The 11283-nt window shown below is 36.0% G+C and overlaps 1 protein-coding gene across 2 annotated transcripts in view; it reads right to left on the bottom strand.

Moving 5' to 3' along the window:
• LOC117125065 (extracellular tyrosine-protein kinase PKDCC-like) overlaps nucleotides 1–11283 on the bottom strand; it is a 20903-nt gene extending 9620 nt beyond the window's left edge. The window contains exon 1 of one of the 2 annotated variants that reach the window (XM_033271437.1): nucleotides 11128–11283. The gene's annotated coding sequence lies outside the window, so the exon portion shown is untranslated. Of the gene's footprint in view, nucleotides 1–740; nucleotides 893–11127 lie in introns of those variants that run through there. The other variant, XM_033271438.1, reaches the window with a different exon arrangement.

Below are 11283 nucleotides of genomic sequence, written 5' to 3'. Positions count from 1 at the left end.
GCGGGGGGGGGGGGGGGGGGGGGGTGCGTACGCAACCAACGCACCCCCACCCCCTGTATACGGGCCTCTGAACTCAAAAGCTTGATAGTGGCCGCTACTGCGAAGTTGATGTTCTTGATGCAAAGAATGAAAACGAGGTGGTGGTGGTGGAGATTATGATGATTTGATGGTTATGGTTATTCTGATGAATGATGATAATGATGGTGATGACGCTGGCGATGATAATGAAGCATTAATGTCATGGCGGCACTATGTGGCGTTGAGGATACTAAAATTCTAAATCATGAATTAATGAAAATGATGATAACATTGATGATGATGATGACGACGACGACGATGACTATGATGATGATAATTAATGTCCATTCGCGTTCTTCTAAATAATTTGTTTTCAAAAGCTGTATTTGTATTATGAACAAGTCATAAAATGATAATAATCACATGGCACCGATAATTGTGATGGTATCCTCAGAAATATCTTCCAAATCAGAAATTACATAGACATAATCTGTTTGCCATTTAATGTATTTCTCTACTTCATGGTTCATTTGAAAAAGAAATAAAACGTCTGTAGCTAATTCAGAACAGGGCGGCAAAACTCATATTCCGAGCGATGAAATCTGACCATGTCACATATTTATATACTCACACGGCTTCATTGGTTACCTGTTCATAAACGCATTATTTTTAGGATTGTAACTATGACTTGTAAGTGCCTACATAATACTGTTCCATCTTACCTTCAGGAACTTATAACTTTATAATACTCCTTTACGTGCTGGCCTTCGTTCTGAACTTGATCCTTTTAAACTTAACATCTGTCCCCAAAGGTTTTCACCTCTTCTCGGAACCAACTTCCCACCGCCATCTGTTATGCTCCAACACTTTCTGAATTCAAATTTCTTCTTAAAACTCACCTTTTTCTATAGGTTATACATTTAAGCGCTGTGAGACTCCGGTAAAGAGCGCTATATAAATGCTTAAATATTTTTATAATTATTATGGTACCTATCAAGGATCTTGATAGTCAGTGGTGTACAAAGAGGATGATTGTGAGGTAAATAAGGATGCGTGACCACCACCACGGGGATCACCATAACTATGACACGAATGATTATTGACATGATATATATGACGATGGTGGTGGTTTCTTTCCTTGGCTATACATTAATACAACCATCACTACTATAGAAGCAAATATAGTCCATGTACAGTTTTATTTAATTAGTAAGTGGAAAGGTTAATTGTTCCCATGGAAATGAGACAATTCACAACAAAACACCAACCCGCGGAAACAACTAATTATGACATCATAATACTTAAAACAACATTTAAACAATAGAAACTTCTACTACAGCAACGGATGTTATGGTTATGTAGATTCGTTTTTTCTCGGTGTAATTTTCATGTACTGTATTGATGTAGGCCCTATCTTATTTAGTTTTTATTAAGGTGTTCTGTACTGTATAGGCCTAAGTATGGCGGAAAACAGTGTAGGCCTACTGTCAGGAAAGACTTACCGTCTGCCATCTCTATTAAGGAAAATCAAATTATAAATTATAAACAACAATATAATAATTATAATAATAATGTAATGTACATAAGTCAAGTAACTTGGATCAAATTTGAGATGACGGACGTTTCTTTATTGTAGCATTTAACATCCATATTTTTAGAATGTATCATTCAATGTGAAAGGTATTAATAAAAAAAATGTTATAAAATGACATAATTGTATAGTGTAACGTTTGTCCCGTACCGCCTCATCTTGCTGTTCAAATAAAATAATACTAATATAGTTACCTGCCTGGAAATTAATACCATCAGCTCTTTTAAGTCAACATTTGTCATCAAGGGCCATATAAAACGTTACGTTGACGACGCGATCAATTATTATTATAAAGGCCAACTCAGACAGCGTCGGCCGACGCAGCCCGACGCGATTTGTTGTCGCGTCGGGTCTGTGTGAGTTGAACGCAGACGCGATGGTGTGCGTCGGGGGCAGTCGCGTAGTAGAATATTAAACGTGTTTAATATTTCTCACGACGGCTTAAGACTGTCCCCGACGATAAATCGGGTCGGGCTGCGTCGGCCGACGCTGTCTGAGTTGGCCTTTATTATTAGGCTGCTGACTATTGTTATCGTTTTATTATCCAACAATATAAATATTTATTCGCCACGTTCATATTTAATGGCAGTATCAAATTCAGACTCAATTTTTCATATTTTATTTTAAAGGTTCAGTTATGTTAATGCTGTTAAGCCTCCATAAATAGTATGCCTATCTCAATCTGGATCTGGTACTGTTTTTTAGCAGGGGTTAATTTAGAGACGGAGGGGGATATACAGAGCTTTAGTGCGGCCCTTAAAATACACCTGTAGCATGTATGGTTTTTTAACTGTGAACTGCGTACGCACCCAACGCACCCCCACCCCTGGATACGGGCCTCTGAACTCACAAGCTTCATAGTGGACGCTACTGCGAAGTTGATGTTCTTGATGCAGACAATGAAAACGAGTGGTGGTGGTGGTGGAGATTATGATGATTTGATGGTTATGGTTATTCTGATGAATGATGATAATGATGGTGATGACGCTGCACAGTGGGCCAGAATGAAGTCAAAGTGTGCCAAAATTCATTACTCATTGCAGAAGCTAATCTAAACGAATATAAGACTTATCTGGATGTTTTGCATACCCGTAGATTTCAATAAAAGCATTTTCAAATCTATATGACGTCATTTTTGTACTGTTTTCTGATTGGACGATGTCAGTTTTCATTGTAATACCAAAACAAGTTCATATTGCAATGATTTTTTAAATGTTTATGGAGGTTTGGGACAAAGGAACTTCTGTGGGAAACTTTTTGTATTTTCCATGACGTAATCAAAATACATTTTTCTGATTGGACCGGGCCAAAGGTGATTTAGGCATAGGCCAACATAAAATTTCTATTGTTAATCTTACAGTAAATATAAATGCTTTTTTTAAATAAATCAAAATCGAAATCGAATTTAAAATTCATAATAATATACCAGACAACCTAATTTTACATTTTTTAAATGTAAAATGTGTTTGCATCTGAGATTTCATGGAATTGTCAAACATTAAGCCTACACCAATGTCATGATATATTAATTCCGTCCTCAATCATGTTTGGCCTATATTGTAAAAGTATCGATAATGGTCGTTTTATGTTTTTTTGATAATTCTCAGTGCAGTGTGAACAAAGAAGCTTTAAAACGGAACTTTTGCTGTCCTCTTTGACAGGTATACTGTACCACCAGGATAGCAATGCTTTTTTATACTCTTATTTTAGTGTAAGGAGGAGTTTCGTTTTACTATGGAGCGACAAAGATGGACAATGTTTCATCTGTCGTGAAAGATTCCGGTTTGCGCCTCAGGAGTGACTTCAGAATTCGTCGGGGAGAAATAAAATGTGTATGTATTTTCTACACAAGTAGACTTTAAAATCGATTCTTCTTGAACGCCCCTTGCAATGCTGCATAAAGAAGTTCAGTGCGAAAGAAGTTCAGTGCGTACATTTTATGTCAACATCAACTGTCAACATCTCTTGTACTTTACTCTTGTGCGAACTCTCTGAAAGATCCTCCCATACTTCGATAGGACGTCCCGGTTTGGGTTGTTTTTAAGTCTCTTGTGGGTTTTCTGGTGGTGTGGAAAGAATGTTTCTGTTCTGTGTCAAAATTAATAGCTTTATTCGAAAATGTTGTCAAGCCACGAGTTATTTGTTTAGAAACCCGGCAAACACGTGTTTACTTTTTAATAACGTTCGTGGCGAACGTTGTGGTTAGGTATGTCACAAAATAACGTTACACAACGTTGTAGGAACGTACAAAAGTTTTGAAATTATGTTCAGTACGTATTTAGGGTTCTACAAAATCAAGTTTTCAACACAAAAATTTAACGTTATTGTCACGTTATCATAACATAGTATTGTTTGTTGGGAAGGTCGTTACTACTCCCGTAGTAGCTCATCTCTTCTTAAGTTGAAACTGGAAGCTTTTCAAAGTCTTGGGTGTCTTTGAATAAAGTTAAAAACAATTGACGCCTAGATATAGGCCTGCTTGTAGATATCATCTTCATTATGATATATATTTGAATTATTAGGCTGCTCAAAATTTAATAAAGTATTCTAAACAGCAACAAAATATTACAAGATTAGCTACTGTTAAATCACGAGCAGTTTGTCAATTTTTGGAGTGTTTTCCCCACGCTTTGCATGAACTGGTTGAGTAGAAGTGCGTACATCCCTACAGGTTGTGGTTTGCTCTAATTAAACTGTGTCTCAAATTTGCGAAAACAAGACTGATAAAAGTGCATTTAGCTCGCAAAGTTGCAAAAAGTAGCAGCTAAATTTGGTACCATCATAAAGCTAAGGCTATACTGAAGATGGTGATGTACAAATTAAAGCATGAATCCACATGAATCTAAACTTTCTCTCCTATTTTTCTAAAAATAGGTTTTTAAATATTTTTTCTGCGGTTTAAACAACGATTTATTATTGATGCAAACTTCAAATTTAAACCAAAACATATATTTGTGTTCCCCAATTTATATACAAGAAACGTGTACATTTTAAAGTAATTCCGAATTTTCTGTAAGAAAAAAAACGTGTTTTGATATAATATAGTCAATTATAGCATTTGAAATATTTATAGAGAAATTTCCGACATTTGTTGAAAAATACCACCTTTAAAATTTGTTTAAATGTAAAATATTTTCAGGATAGATTCACCAGGGTATACCCATCTTCAATCATGTGAAAAAAAGTGTAAAAGCCATAGTCACCAGAATGGACTTTTGGCACACTTTGATTTCGCCCTGGCCCACTGTGCGCTGGCGATGATAATGAAGCATTAATGTCATGGCGGCACTATGTGCCGTTGAGGATACTAAAATTCTAAATCATGAATTAATGAAAATGATGATAACATTGATGATGATGATGACGACGACGATGACTATGATGATGATGTTGACGATGATGATGATAATTAATGTCCATTCGCGCTCTTCTAAATAATTTGTTTTCAAAAGCTAGTGTATTTGTATTATGAACAAGTCATAAAATGATAATAATCACATGGCACCGATGATTGGGATGGTATCCTCAGAAATATCTTCCAAATCAGAAATTACATAGACGAATCTGTTTGCCATTTACTGTATTTCTCTACTTCATGGTTCATTTGAAAAAGAAATAAAACGTCTGTAGCTAATTCAGAACAGGGCGGCAAAACTCATATTCCGAGCGATGAAATCTGACCATGTCACATATTTATATACCGGTACTCACACGGCTTCATTGGTTACCTGTTCATAAACGCATCATTTTTAGGATTGTAACTATGACTTGTAAGTGCCTACATAATACTGTTCCATCTTACCTTCAGGAACTTATAACTTTATAATACTCCTTTACGTGTTGGCCTTCGTTCTGAACTTGATCCTTTTAAACTTAACATCTGTCCCCAAAGGTTTTCACCTCTTCTCGGAACCAACTTCCCACCGCCATCTGTTATGCTCCAACTCTTTCAGGATTCAAATTTCTTCTTAAAACTCATCTTTTTCTATAGTTTTTTACATTTAAGCGCTGTGAGACTCCAGTAAAGAGCGCTATATAAATGCTTAAATATTTTTATAATTATTATGGTACCTATCAAGGATCTTGATGGCCAGTGGTGTACAAAGAGGATGATTGTGAGGTAAATAAGGATGCGATGACCACGACCACGGGGATCACCATAACTATGACACGAATGATTATTGACATGATATATATGACGATGATGGTGGTTTCTTTCCTTGGCTATACATTAATACAATCTTCACTACAATAGAAGCAAATATAGTCCATGTACGGTTTTATTTAATTAGTACATAAGTGGAAAGGTCAATTGTTCCCATGGAAATGCGACAATTCACAACAAAACACCAACCCGCGGAAACAACTAATTATGACATCATAATACTTAAAACAACATTTAAACAATAGAAACTTCTACTAGAGCAACGGATGTTATGGTTATGTAGATTCGTTTTTTCTCGGTGTAATTTTCATGTACTGTATTGATGTAGGCCCTATCTTATTTAGTTTTTATTAAGGTGTTCTGTACTGTATAGGCCTATATTAAGTATGGCGGAAAACAGTGTAGGCCTACTGCCAGGAAAGACTTACCGTCTGCCATCTCTATTAAGGAAAATCAAATTATGAATTATAAACAGCAATATAATAATTATACTAATAATGTAATGTACATAAGTCAAGTAACTTGGATCAAATTTAAGATGACGGACGTTTCTTTATTGTAACATTTAACATCCATATTTTTAGAATTTATCATTCAATGTGAAATTATTATTAAGGTATTAATAAAAAATGTTATAAAATGACATAACTGTAATTAGTGTAACGTTTGTCCCGTACCGCCACATCTTGCTGTTCAAATAAAATGATACTAATATAGTTACCTGCCTGGAAATTAATAGGTACCATCAGCTCATAAGAGACAGGCTTAAGACTGTCCCCGACGATAAATCGGGTCGGGCTGCGTCGGCCGACGCTGTCTGAGTTGGCCTTTATTATTAGCCTGCTGACTATTGTTATCGTTTTATTATCCAACAATATAAATATTTATTCGCCACGTACATATTTAATGGCAGTATCAAATTCAGACTCAATTTTTCATATTTGGTTTTAAAGGTTCAGTTCCTTAAATAATATGCCTATCTCAATCTGGATTTGGTACTGTTTTTTTAGCAGGGGTTAATTTAGAGACGGAGGGGGATATACAGAGCTTTAGTGCGGCCCTTAAAATACACCTGTAGCATGTATGGTTTTTTAACTGTGAACTGCGTACGCACCCAACGCACCCCCACCCCCTGGATACGGCCTCTGAACTCACAAGCTTGATAGTGGCCGCTACTGCGAAGTTGATGTTCTTGATGCAGACAATGAAAACGAGGTGGTGGTGTTGGTGGAGATTATGATGATTTGATGGTTATGGTTATTCTGATGAACGATGATAATGATGGTGATGACGCTGGCGATGATAATGAAGCATTAATGTCATGGCGGCACTATGTGGCGTTGAGGATACTAAAATTATAAATCATGAATTAATGAAAATGATGATAACATTGATGATGATGATGATGATGATGATGATGATGATGATGATGATGATGATGATGATGATGATGATGATGATGATGATGATGACGACGACGACGGTGACTATGATGATGATGTTGACGATGATGATGATAATTAATGTCCATTCGCGCTCTTCTAAATAATTTGTTTTCAAAAGCTGTAGTGGTATTATGAACACGTCATAAAATGATAATAATCACATGGCACCGATGATTGTGATGGTATCCTCAGAAATATCTTCCAAATCAGAAATTACATAGACGAATCTGTTTGCCATTTACTGTATTTCTCTACTTCATGGTTCATTTGAAAAAGAAATAAAACGTCTGTAGCTAATTCAGAACAGGGCGGCAAAACTCATATTCCGAGCGATGAAATCTGACCATGTCACATATTTATATACCGGTACTCACACGGCTTCATTGGTTACCTGTTCATAAACGCATCATTTTTAGGATTGTAACTATGACTTGTAAGTGCCTACATAATACTGTTCCATCTTACCTTCAGGAACTTATAACTTTATAATACTCATTTACGTGCTGGCCTTCGTTCTGAACTTGATCCTTTTAAACTTAACATCTGTCCCCAAAAGTTTTCACCTCTTCTCGGAACCAACTTCCCACCGCCATCTGTTATGCTCCAACTCTTTCTGAATTCAAATTTCTTCTTAAAACTCACCTTTTTCTAAAGTTTATACATTTAAGCGCTGTGAGACTCCAGTAAAGAGCGCTATATAAATGCTTAAATATTTTTATAATTATTATGGTACCTATCAAGGATCGTGATGGTCAGTGGTGTACAAAGATTATGATTATGAGGTAAATAAGGATGCGATGACCACCACCACGGGGATTACCATAACTATGACACGAACGATTACTGACATGATATATATGACGATGGTGGTGGTTTCTTTCCTTGGCTATACATTAATACAATCATCACTACAATAGAAGCAAATATAGTCCATGTACAGTTTTATTTAATTAGTAAGTGAAAGGTCAATTGTTCTCATGGAAATGAGACAATTCACAACAAAACACCAACCCGCGGAAACAACTAATTATGACATCATAATACTTAAAACAACATTTAAATAATAGAAACTTCTACTACAGCAACGTAATGATGTTATGGTTATGTAGATTCGATTTTTCTCGGTGTAATTTTCATGTACTGTATTGATGTAGGCCCTATCTTATTTAGTTTTTATTAAGGTGTTCTGTACTGTATAGGCCTATATTAAGTATGGCGGAAAACAGTGTAGGCCTACTGCCAGGAAAGACTTACCGTCTGCCATCTCTATTAAGGAAAATCAAATTATGAATTATAAACAGCAATATAATAATTATACTAATAATGTAATGTACATAAGTCAAGTAACTTGGATCAAATTTAAGATGACGGACGTTTCTTTATTGTAACATTTAACATCCATATTTTTAGAATTTATCATTCAATGTGAAATTATTATTAAGGTATTAATAAAAAAAATGTTATAAAATGACATAACTGTAATTAGTGTAACGTTTGTCCCGTACCGCCACATCTTGCTGTTCAAATAAAATGATACTAATATAGTTACCTGCCTGGAAATTAATAGGTACCATCAGCTCTTTTAAGTCAACATTTGTCATCAAGAGCCATATAAAACGTTACGTTGACGACGCGATCAATTATTATTATTATTATTATTAGGCTAATAGATTTCTACAACCTGCTGACTATTGTTATCGTTTTATTATCCAACAATATAAATATTTATTCGCCACGTACATATTTAATGGCAGTATCAAATTCAGACTCAATTTTTCATATTTGGTTTTAAAGGTTCAGTTCCTTAAATAATATGCCTATCTCAATCTGGATCTGGTACTGTTTTTTTAGCAGGGGTTAATTTAGAGACGGAGGGGGATATGCAGAGCTTAGTGCGGCCCTTAAAATACACCTGTAGCATGTATGGTTTTTTAACTGTGAAATATAGCCGAAGTTGACCTAATGTACAAATTTAAGACCTCCGAAAATATTAGTTTATCAACACCCGACCCTCCGACACTGTGGGGTTGAGGTAGGCCTATATGTTGAATCAAACCAACTGAAACTTAGCCCACTAACGAAAATCATGTCCCTCCTCAGCATTGCATACACAAAACATGCATTGAACCAATTTAAGCTCTCATACACCAACTTGAGAAATTGTGTAATTTTCAGAATAAGTACCGTACTTAGAGTATGGCAATGAAATTGGAATTTAACTTATTGTTACTCTTACTTTGTTTACCATTGGCGAATTGATCGCAGTGTTTAGCTACTGATACTTAATTAGACTTACTGTACCTGTATTTGAATTGATTGAACTGTATATTTAGGCCTAAGTAAGCTAATTAGAGGCTTCCTTAATACAAATTACAACGCTAAATGTGTCTTCGCCAATAAACAGACATACAGATGATCTGTCTGCTATCCATAAATGTTCATAATTTGAACCGGGACCATTAATCATAAGGTTTGCTCGTCATAATTAAATTCAATTTAATTCAATTGAAATAAAGGTACACTATTCTAAAAAATCTGTATCATACTATCATAATTTTAAAAAAAACAGGGGTGGCGCCAGCGGAGATCCGGGGGACCAGCCCCCCCCCCCCATGACTAGCATCCCTCCTTAATTGTTTATGAATACCAAACCCGACAGGGAGAGCGAAGTCGGCGTGGTCGGGCTTGCTCAAACCGTTTGAAAAGTGGTACAGGGCGAAGCCCCTGACAAATATGACAATTTAGGGGTTTCAAAGGCTTATTTAATCAATTGATAGATACTCTACTAATAATGCAGAAAATGTATATACTTTCTTTTTTCCCCCCGACTCAGTGTAGATGTTCTCCCCGGGCCCCAAAGGGGGAGGGAGCAGCATCTCCCTCACAGGAGAAGGGCTCCCCACTGGGACCACCCCTGTTTTCTTTAGTTTCCAGTAAAGTACTTACAAAATATAACTTGAGTTTATATAGAGAATTATGCCACAGTGAAATATAGGGTGCCCAGAAAGGCAATTTTACAGAAAGAGGATTAGGTTGAAAGCCCAGGATGGGCCCTACTAAGGTAGGGATTGTTTTTGTCTATGCCAGGCCACAAATGGCAATCTCAGACTTAAATTTTGAGTTTCTAAGAAAGAAAATTACACTTTATCTTATGAGCTTCCGTTATTTTTATGAGATGAACCCAACACTGACATAAATATGGGGGAAAATACGAATTAGTAATACAGACTGTTTGAAGATCATAAGAAATACAAAACAATGTTCATGACTTTTGGCTATCCCGGCGAATTCGGAGTGAATTTATCTATGGTCGAGCATTTTTAATGGCGGTGACTTATTGATTGTGCTATAATAAAGGACAGAATAGTTATGTTACCACTCTAATATTCGTATGTTTACAGTATTTTATTTGAAATTGGTTGACTTATATATACTAGGCTACTAGCAATATAGTAATTCTGTATCTCAACAAAGAACGTGAGACCACCCCTTTGTTTGGAAATTTGTATCCACACCCACATATAGTGTAGCCCAAATGGTTTCGCCCAAATGACGTAGCCGTTGAGCAATTCCATTAACAGAACCATATAGAAGAAAATAATGTACTCTGTGCTTGAAAAATAATAGAAATATGCCTTTAAAAGGCCTATATGGCACAACAAGAAGGAAATGGATGTAACGAGATCAGTTTGCGTCTAATAATAAATTAATTCCTACAGGCTACACCATTTTATCGCCGAGTACAAGCGAGTTCCGCGATCTACGACGAGCCGATTATCGTTTAAGATTTATTAAGTTCAGATCAAGTCAATGACATCGATCAATTAGAAACTAAATTTCTGATTTATGTACAGTGGGAAAGATTATCAAACGCGATATGAAACGTAGCCTGTGTTTCAGTCACTTACCTGTTATCAGCTGGAGAAATTCTGCTTGTCAGAATCAAATAAATCTGAAGACAAACCGCTGCACCTGTATATTAAAGACCACAACGTAGTTCAACTGGCTTGGAGCTTTACTATACCTTCACTGCTTTACACAGTTCCATAGATTGTTTTGTTTTG

The sequence above is a fragment of the Anneissia japonica genome, unplaced genomic scaffold, assembly GCF_011630105.1.
Source record: "Anneissia japonica isolate Jap-2015-1 unplaced genomic scaffold, ASM1163010v1 scaffold9_len2422644_cov172, whole genome shotgun sequence".
Lineage (NCBI taxonomy): Eukaryota > Metazoa > Echinodermata > Crinoidea > Comatulida > Comatulidae > Anneissia > Anneissia japonica.
This window is presented reverse-complemented; position numbering and strand designations above follow the sequence as displayed.